We start from the raw sequence: 11,207 nt of genomic DNA, 5'->3' as shown, positions 1-11,207 counted from the left end.
TGAAAAACGTTGCATGAATTCTCTAGACTAGAGTTATGGGGATTAATCCAAAGGCAGAAAGAAAAGGATGTATACTTATATTTCCATCTTGTGCCCTGCAGGGTAAGGATTGGTAATGATGTGGACAGTTCATGAAAGGAACTTGCCAGCAAAATGATATGATGTGTGTAGTTTCTAATGAAATAGCTGAAGCAATTCAAGCTATGCAAACTTTCAATTTGCAATGCTATGCTTTGTCTTTCAGGATATTGTGTAGATCATCTGATTTGGGAGACTTCAGAAGTATGACAGATAGATAGATAGATGATAGATAGATACATTGATAGATAGACAGATAGATACATTGATAGATAGATAGATAAATAGATAGATAGATAGATAGATAGATAGATAGATAGATAGATAGATAGATAGATAGGTAGGTAGGTAGGTAGATAGATAGATAGATAGGTAGGTAGGTAGGTAGGTAGGTAGATAGATAGATAGATAGATAGATAGATAGATAGACAGATAAACAGATAGATAGATAGATAGATAGATAGATAGATAGATAGATAGATAGATAGATAGATAGATAGATAGATAGATAAACAGACAGACATATATGGTAGCTTCTACTTGTTTTTTTAATATAGCTATTTCATAAAGCTTATCACTACACACATAGAACAGCCCATCACTCAACTTCCATCAGTGATGCTTCTTCCTATAGTTGACAGGATAATTCAAGGATGTTCAACTGGTTAGGTTTCAGAGGGTAGGAGATTGAACAACCCTCAACCTACAACGGATGTATATCACACCCCTGCATCTCCAGGCTTGGGGATATTCCTGGAAGAGATGATGGAACGATTTTAAGATGTAAACATGATGTATAATGTCAAGAAAATGGTATTTTTCTGACATACTAACACAGGCTCTCATATGAACTCACAAAAATTGTGACAGCATGAACAAAATGTTAAGCAAGCAAACGCCATCTCAATGTGCTAGGGAAATGGCATGCGATCCCATAACTACCTGAGGAGTGGAGGGGGTAAATACGGGAGAAGTTGGGATGAATGCAAGCATGAAGTCTTCAAAAAATCAAATATTAAAAACACATAGAAGAACATATTGAAAGCACTTCAATGATTATGTCATATAATAACAAGAAGCATTGTTATTTGTTCACAGTGGTACCTGAAATAACTATAAATTGTACTCTACAAGACAAAGCATAAGCACATGATTTCCGTTTGTAATGCGCTCTAACAAAATAGTTCAATTTCTCATTTGCAATTAAAACTCACATTTACCATAACCCATTGTCATTTAAAGAAGTATAATGTCAATGAGTTGTTTTGCAGTGTGAAGAAAAATTATTTCACAGACTATATAAGCATGGAATATAGTGTAGAATTACTGCCTCATGCCTACTGATGTGCTGAATTATATTGAATGACCTGTTAAAGGTTACGCAATGAGTTGGAAGTTTAGCTGGAATTAAGACTTTTGAACTCAGACTCTTAGCAGACCTTTACCAAGCTTAAAAGGTCTTTCTTAACTATTTAGAAAAGACTTACTCTGTGTTCTCAGCACTTTCTGTGGTTGATCTTAGAGGAATCGAAGGACAAACTTCCATTTTCTTATAAGTTAATCTATTTCACTTTCATTAAGTTTCTTATCACTCCATGAAATACTGAATATACGTTGCTTCTAATTTGCATTCCTTAATTTTCTTATTGCCTTACGAAGAATTATAATGCTTATGTTTTTTATCAAGAATTATAGCCTTATTTAATTATTATGAAATAATTAAATTTTTATCAGCTCTGACCTAGTATGCATTTTGTGAAATGAAAAATATACCTATTCAATATTTTTATCCTTAGGAAATCTCTGTTATAAAATTTATTTTATATTAAAAGCAGAAAACACGCTTTTATATATCATGTAGTATAATGTAAAAGAAAATGTTCAATATCAAGTGTGATATATAAAAACAAAACAAGAAAGTCCAGTCTTTCAATTAAATCTATATGATAGTTAAGACTTTACTGTCCCTACCAGAAAAGAAATATATGAACCTCCTTTATTTAGAAAGGATTTGCCTTTGGATTAAGGGTATACTGTAAATGTTTGAAACAAGAGACCTGCCTAGAAGCTTCTAGCAGGACAATGAAGTAGCTTCTATATCCTTGACCGAAGAATGGTCCTCTATCAGAAAGGACTGAGAAGGTCTTCCTCATCTGGGTATGGGACTTCAGGAGGAATGAATACTGTTTATTTGAAAAAAAAAAGTAAAGGGACACATATCCAGTCAGCCAGATCCATTGAGGAAGTCTGAAGTAAAAATGTTGGAACCACATTATGTCTGGGCCATATAATCATTGATTCTTAATTAATTTTCAGTATTGACTATTTATGATCTCATATATGCTGATCATAGAACTTTATTTAGAGTATTATTTAAACATATTGGAAATGAGCACTTAGTTATGCCTTGAAGGTAGTCAAATACTTTTAAACTTCAGTTACCTTATAATCTTTAGTCTTTGTCTATTCCTTATATTGATTTATCTTTAATCTTTCCTAAGCCTAGAGTCATATTTATTAGTTTTTCTAGCATCAGGTTTCTTCTTTTATATTAATTATCAGCTGAAGTATCAGTTTTTCTAATGTGATCATTTTGGTAACACTTTTGGGATCAGGGTCATTTTCTCCACAAACAAGTCCCATACTCTTTTATATGATACTGCTTATTTTGCATATTTGGGGCACTGCATGAATTAATTTACACATCTACTTTCCACCTTTTCATTTTACTAGAACATTAAGCTATGTAATAACCCATCACCATTTATGCTATCCTGACAAGCTGCACACATTGGTGAAATAATGGCAAGATATTTATTGGAGTAGTGAACAGCTCTCTTGATTTCACTTGGGGGAATGCACTTTAAACAAGGAAACAAAGACACAGATAAGGAAATGCCAGGTGCAAGGGGAAGGAACAGATTGGTGTTTTCCTAAATAGACATTCTTTTATCTGTAGATCTGTGTTCCCCTAATCTTTTATCAGAGAAGCTTCTTATTGCTCTGGATAGTGGCTAATGCAGACTCAGAGAGTTCAAAGTGCTAATAACAAGTCAGTGCGAGTGCTCAGACAAAGAGGTCACGCTCTATGCAACAGGAAAAATGGAAAATCTGGAAGATGGGAAGAGAAGCTATAAAAAGTTGTCCTGCAGTCAGGACATGACTGTTTTACACATAAAGTTACAGAAGGAATGCTAACCTAACCGAGACTTACACGAAACTGTACCTGTTAAAAATCTCAACATTGAGACAGGGACTGAAGTTTTTACACTTTTTCTTCCCTTTTCACTAGGCTGCATGTCCAATACCATTTGGATAGTAGCAAGCTGTTCAATAAGCTGCTGTTCCTTGCCCACAAAGTAGAATAGAGCCTAGAATAAGTGTGGCCCAGACTGCTGCAACCCTATGATGAAGAAACCTCTAATTGTTTCACTGCCTTATTGCGTAGAATTTCTTATTTTTAGTATGTTTCCCTTTTTTATTTACAACTCCACACGCTGCTCTGACTACAGCTCCTCACTATAACTGAAGAACAGTTCTTTCACAGCTGCATGGGGAGAGTCCTTCAAGAGTAGCTACTGAAAGGTTGGCCGTGTCCCAGTGGATAATCCCTCATACTTGAGGCTGTCAACTTAGAGTAAGACCAAGCTCTGGAAATAGGAACTAAATATTTCAAGAAGATTTTCTAGATTAAAAAGGGATTTCTTAGTAATTTAAAACTTCATATCTTATAAAAGAAAATAATTATTGAGATGTAATTATTGAAATTGAATTGTTCTTGTTTTGAAAGATAAGATGGCTCGTTAAACTATATTGGCAGAATTGATTCTCATTGAGTTATTACAAAATTAGTTGGACAAGGGGTTTGGAAGACAAATATATTGATTAGGGAGAGGGAGTAGGAGAAATGGATTGGGGGTATATGTGATCAAAATTCATTGCATGTATGAATGAAATTATCAAGGAATAACAAAATTAAAAAGTAAAAGATGGTGGATTTAAATAAAACTACATTTAGATGAGATGAGAGAAAACATTTAAAACTGGGGAAATGAAACCATATGCAAACAAAAATGAAAATATGATAGTAATATGTACATTTAAGTTTTATAAAATCAGTATGTTTAATGTTTTATAAGAGGTCATGAATTTGGGAAGGCAAAAGGGAACATTAGAGAATTTTATAAAAGAAAATAGTAGGGGTAAGATGGACAAACGGTTCATGTATGAAGTTCGCAAAATTGTTTTTAAAAAATTATAATAGATTATTTTTACCTGAAGGATATTAAGAGATATGGCTATTTAGAGACATTAACTTGCCCTTCTACATAAAATAACCTAAAATATACACAGAGTAGGTAATAGTTTTAAGGCATTAAATAATGAGTATCATATGCTATACTCGTAATGTGGGCAGGAACCCACAAGAGTAATGGAGTTGTACTTTGCTCTTTCAATTATAAGAATGAAATGCAACAAGTATTTAAGGAAGAAAGAAGGAAGCAGTGTTTGTAGTTGGAAATAATGAAAGAAAACATTGTAAAAAGAAGAAGTTCTGCTTGGTAGGACACTAGAATACTGAGAAGAGTATTCATGAGAGTCTTGGAACAGTCTGGGCCACACTTATTTTAGGCGCTGCTTCCTTTTGTGGGCAGAGAACAATGGCTTATTGAGGAGCTGGCTGATTGTAAAATATAGTGGAGTTACAGCCCAGAGAAGGGGGTGCGAAGAGCATAACAACTTCAGGCATCTGAGTGAACCCTGAAAGAAACCATGCATTATTTAAGACAGGCTATCAACCTAGAGTAAGACCAAGGCTCTGCGAATAAGAACTAAATATTTAAAGATTTTCCAGATTAAGAAGGATTCCCTAGTAATTTAATTTCATGCCTTATAAAAGAACATAATTATTAAAATGTAATTATTGAAATGGAATCACTTTTTTTTTTAAGTTAAGGTGGTTCATTAAACTCATGAGGAGAAGGAAGCTTACAGGATTAGGGAGCACAGTAGCTTAATAACACTCAGGACTATCAGAAATTTACAGTGTCTATAACACTCCTCCCCAAAAGGATACACGGCAGCAGACATTTCTTAGGAAGAGAGACTTGCTTCATGGAACAACCTAAAATTTGCACAAGGAGATACAGGGATGCACCTTCCATGATTTAACAACTATTTGGAGTGCAGTTCTCAGATATTCAGCTAACTTTGAGTACTCATGCTGGTCGTAAACCAGACAAACTCATTGCTTTAGCAGACTAGACTTAGGTAGAAACCTCATGTGGTCTTTTGTCAGTGCCCTAATAAGTATAAGGATGTTTGCTCTACGTTTCCCCAGATGGAAAAATTAAAACGCATTCTCAACTCATTATTCCAAAATTCAATATTCAATGTAAAAGATACTAAAGGTGGAGAATTATAAATTAAAAGTCAATACATATCAATAGTCTTATAGGATTGTCTAACAGACTTTTACACACACACACACACTCATCATAGAAAGCGAACTTGTTTCAGGCCCAAGTAATGATTGCACTAGTGTCCAAATTGAGATCCAAAGAGTTTTTGGTATTTCTGTTCCAGTATTTACAAAGAGTAGAGATAATTCAAACACAGCTGCATCATCAGAAAACCGACAGTCAACATGAATGATAACTTTCAAAAACCTGCACGGGGCACTATATGCTGCTTATAGGCACGTTGGCAATCCCAAAGAGACAGGGTATTAGTTTACTTAACTGAATGTTTCTTTTAGCAAATCTAAAGATTGAATTTTATTATTAAATAAAAATATATTAAATTTAAATATATTTCTAAAAAATAAGCCTTAAAATGAACTAAACAATAACAACAAAAGATATGCCGAAGTGGATGGTGAAAAACCATAGGCCTTTCATAAAGAACTACAGGCAAATAAGGAATGCTGAAAGCAAGGGAAATGGCCATCCTTGTGAAAAGATCTCCTATGCTAAATTGTTAACCTAAAAATGTACATATAATTAACACTATAGAAATTGTCCAATTTGATTTAGAAACATGTGTGCATGCATACATGCACATATACACAAAGACACACACAAACACACACACAAACACACGCAACAAAAAAAATTAATGGAAAAAAAAGGAAGAGGCCATTGATTTGAAAGAGAACAAGATTAGTTATTCGGGATGACTTGAAGGGAGAGGAAGGAAGAGGAAAATATTATTATGGGAATTACCATAAGGGAACTTTATGTTCAGAGTTTATTGGAGAATTTTCTCAGGACATACTTATTTGAAGTAGAATCAAACTCATAAAGGGAAAATCTTTATCTATTATGGAGTGGGAATCTTGGGACCAGTCACTCCTAATACTGTATTTCTTTATTTGTGCTTTTATTTGTAAGGGTATCTGTCTATTAGTATTCAGTACTCTTTATTAAGAGAAGTATAGAGGACATTTAGTGGTAGGGAAAATGACAAGGGTGTCCTGAGTCTTACACTTTAAACAGGAAATACATTTGCGTCAACCATATCTTCAGAAGACATGGGAGGTAGTGGCTTATTTGATCTTTGTTATTCCACCAGACTCTAGTCAAACATGAAGGAAATCTCTAATGGGGGATAGAGATCAAGGAGTATCTGCTATAGCATTAAGGTCAAACAGAGCCAAGTAGCTTTTACTTTATTCCATTAAATGCTCAAGTTGTCATGAAATAGAAAAAAAATGTTAGAGAAATGATAATTCAATTATAATAAATAAATAAAAATATTATAACAAATAAATGATAGATATAATAAATAAATTACTAAGTCAATTATAATAAGTAGATAAGGAAGACTAGAAAGATTTCAGTGGAGTCTCTTCTTTATCTGACATGAAGTGTAATACTTTCCCCAGAATAGAGTCTCCTGTGAGATTTTGTCCTTCAGCATCACATCCTGAGCTTAGAGCTTTTGAATTACCCAACTTTGGTACAGTAACAGAATTTTCTAGTTCCTTATTGAAAACAAAGCTGAAATCTTATTATCACAGAATTCAAATTGAATAATTGCCTGTTTTTTCTTCTCCATTATATAATAGTAGATTTAGTTTAAACGATATAGGAGGTTGAGGTAGTTGGAATTCCATTTCATAAGTGATAAATAATAAAAGTTGTCACTCATGTTTCTCAAGAAGACATGTCCGGTATCAAACTGTTTCCTTGATTTCATAGAGATGTGTAGGGATTGTTAGATGACTCCAAAAGTTCCTATTTCCATCCTTTGCATCCTTTAAATGTGTCTAGGCTTTCATTGATACTTGCTATGTGGCTATTTCTAGTCTGGCACTTTAAGGCTGCTTCACTGATAGAACCACAAGTCTTGATGGAAGGATATATTCTGTCTGGATCTTCAACTGATTCAATATTATCTATTTTATACAAAAACATTCAAATTTTTATTATGATATCACCTAGTACAACTTGAAAACAGGGATTGTGAACCCTCCAGCAGTTTTTTTCTTGCTCCATATTCTTTTAACAATCCTGGGTTGTTTTATTTTTCTGTATAAAGTTCAATATTATCCTTTCAAGTTCTGTAAAGAATTATGTTGAAATTTAATGGGGATTCCACTGAACCTGTGGCTGATTTCGGAAGGATGGCCATTTTAATGATGCATATCGTGAGAGATATTAATTTTTTCTTCAGAGACTTAACATTTTTGTGATACAAGTCTTCCACTTGCTCAGAGTTGTCTCAATATATTCTACACTTTGTAGGCTATTGTGGGTGGTGTTGTTTCCTTGATTTCTTTCTTAGTTTGTCACTATTGTACATAGAGAGCTATTGATTTTATTTTATGTTTAATTTTTAGTTTATCTTGTTTTCAGCCACTCTAGTGAAAGTGTTTATCAGCTGTAGGAGTTCCTTGGTGGAATTTTTAGGATTACATATGTATATTATCATATCATCTGTTAAGAATGATACTTTGGATGTGTTAATTTACAATGTCTAGTTCATAGATCTCTTTCAGTTGTCTTATTGCTCTAATTAAATCTTTCAATACAAGACAGCATAGATATTGCAAGAGTGGACAATCTTGTATATTTCTGGTTTTAGTGGAATTGCTTTGAGTTTTGTCCACTTAAGTTGATTCAGGCTTTAGGCTTTCTGTTAACTGTCTTCATTATTTTAAGTATGTTCCTTCTCTCCCTAATCTCTCCAGTACATTTATGACTTGTTGCATTTTGTCAAAGGCCTTTTATGCATATCATGAGATGAAATTGTGTTTTATATTTTTATTTAGTTTATTTTTTTTGTTTTACTGATTTTTATATATTAAATCATCCCTGAACTTCTGGGATGAAGCTGACATTGTTGACGATGTTTTGATGAGTTCTTGGATTCAGTTTCCAAGTATTTCATTGAGTAGCTTTACATCTATGTCCATAGAGAAATTGGTATGTAATTTCCTTTGATGAATCTTTATTTGATGTGAGTATCAGAGTAAACTATGACCTCATGAAACATATTGTGTAATATTCTTTTTGTTTTATTTTCTGGAATAAATTTTAGTAGTATTGGTGTTAACTCTTCTATCAAAGTCTGGTAGAATTCTGTGCTAAAATCAACTGCTTCTGGGATGTTTGTGGCTGGGAGACTTTTTGTCATTGTTTCTATTTCACTAGTGGTTTAAACCGTATTTAAAGCATATAATTTGATCTTCATTTAAAAGGTGGTACCTATAGAGAAAATTATCCTTAGAAATTTATCCTTAGAAAATCTTTAGATTTTCCAATTTGGTGGAATATAGGTTTTTAGAGTATATACTTAAGATTCTCTGAATTTTTTCAATGCCTGAGGTTATGCATACGTTTTCATTTCTGGTTTTGTTAATTTGTATATTCTCACTATATCTTTTAGTGATTTTGATAAGAGCTTGCCTACCTTGTATACTTAAAACCAAAGCAAACCAATCAAACAACCAAACACCCATGCTTGTTTCACTAATTCTTTTTATTCTTCTCTTTGTCTTTACTTTATTTATATTTTTCTCTCCATTTGATTATTTCTCAACATCCCCTCATGGAATGCATACTTGTTTTTCTTCTGGAGCTTTCAGATTTGCTGTTAAGTTGCTACTATGAGATCTCTCCATTTCTAAATATAAACACATAGAGCTATGAACTTTCATCTTACCAGTACTTTCATTGTGTTACATAAATATGGGTATCCTGTGTATTCCTTTTCACTGAATTCTAGAAAGTCTGTAATCTCTTTCTGATTATTCATTTTGCATCAAAAGCTTTAGTATGGTAAATGACCCCCATTCATATTATGCTTAATTTGGAATTAAAAAAAAATTAATGCTCTCAGAATGGATAGAACAACAGTTCAAGTATAAGGGAATAGTTATAAATAACACTTTATAGTCTAAAAAATAAAGTGTTAGAAGAAATTATATCATGAATTTTCCTATTGTTTTTCTTGTGGTGAGGGAGCAGCACCAATCTAAGTGGCAAGGACATATATTTTAATAATTTTAGAACTTAAAAAGAATCCAGATTTTTGTGATTGTTAATGTAGCCTTCTTTCCCTTAAATATTCCTAAAAAGAGACTGTTAAGAAACACTAGGATTTTAATCCGGCAACCTGGCTATTCTGGCTGGACTACAACATTCCCTGTGTACACACCTTTAATCCCTCACAATGGAGATTAGGTTAGTTTGAAGGCGGAAGTACCCATATTCGAAAATGGCTCGTGATTGAGACTATGATATGCCCAACTCTCACAAGACCAGAGGAAAAGAAAGGCTATTCAGAGAGCGCAGAGAAGAGAAAGAAAAGGAGAGAGGGCAGCTTTACTGGAACAGCTATAAAGAGACAGGATGCAGAGAAATAAGAAAGTAGACATAGGTAGAATGCCAAAGGTAGTGTGAGCTCGAGCTAAGTAATTCTATCTGAAGCAGAAAGAAGACAGCTTGAACCAGTTAGCGTGGGCAAGAGTTTTGACCCAGAACAGTTGAGGTAAGCAGACAGCTAGAGTTCAGACAGGTCTACAAAGGGTAAGCTTATTTATGAGTAAGTTCTGTATGCTGAAATGTTCTAGGCCTAATTGAGATTGTATAGAGACCAGAAGCTTCCAGAACTAGGTCTAGGTAAGCAGGCAGGCAGTAACCCTCGGAGATGACAATTACATCTGATGAATAAAAGATACTCTTAAAGGGCTACAGTAACAGCATTTTAAAAGAAAAATATATTGCAAACTCGGTATTTTACATGGCTTACATGTCTACTTCATTGAATATATTTGCTTCACTTATTATTTCCTCACATGTGTATTTATCATAGTAGTTGCCATACTCTGAAGCATGACTCTTACATATATTGCATAAAACTATCCTTAAAAAATACAAAATGTATTATATACAAATTTTGTTGATGCTTATACTGACAAAATTCTCAATATCCCCTGTCATTTAACATTTGAGATCTATTTTTGCAGAAGCTTAATAAGTTACCTCTAAATGCAAAGAATAAAATCTATACTGGGGTCTGTGTTTAATAAGAAACTAACCTATGAATATTTTTCAACTCCTACACTTATTATCAATGGAGGCTTGCATAGCATCATTTGTCCAGTATGTAGATTAACCTGGATTGTGACATACAAGGTTAACAAGTCACCCATTCACTCTTGCAGTATTACAGTGCTTTGCTACCCTTTCTGGATTTAAAAACAGAGAACTGGCTAGTGATTTGTCAAAGTACAAATCAATATGTGATTTAAATATTGTGACTACAGCACACTTTGATTTTATTTCCTACTTTAAAATGAACTGGAAAGATGACTCAGTGTTTAATAATATGTGGTGTATGCCACAGTGATCATGGGAGTCCACATACTCTCATCATTACGAGGAGCCCAGTGCTCTCCACTCGACTGTTATCCCAGCTCAGAGTCAGTGATGCTAGGAGAATAGCTATGGCTCGTTGTGCTACAGCATAGCCATGAAGACACAGTATAAACGAGATGTCATATCTTAAAGAAATAAGGGGACAGTAGTGGAGGACACCTGGGATCCAGCTTCTTATGTCCCAAAATATGTGCAGACACACATGTATCAATACATATCTGTGACCATACACTCTCACACGCA

This window comes from Rattus norvegicus, chromosome 14, assembly GCF_021556685.1.
Source record: "Rattus norvegicus strain SHRSP/BbbUtx chromosome 14, alternate assembly SHRSP_T2T, whole genome shotgun sequence".
NCBI lineage: Eukaryota > Metazoa > Chordata > Mammalia > Rodentia > Muridae > Rattus > Rattus norvegicus.
Note: the sequence above shows the minus strand (reverse complement) of the source record.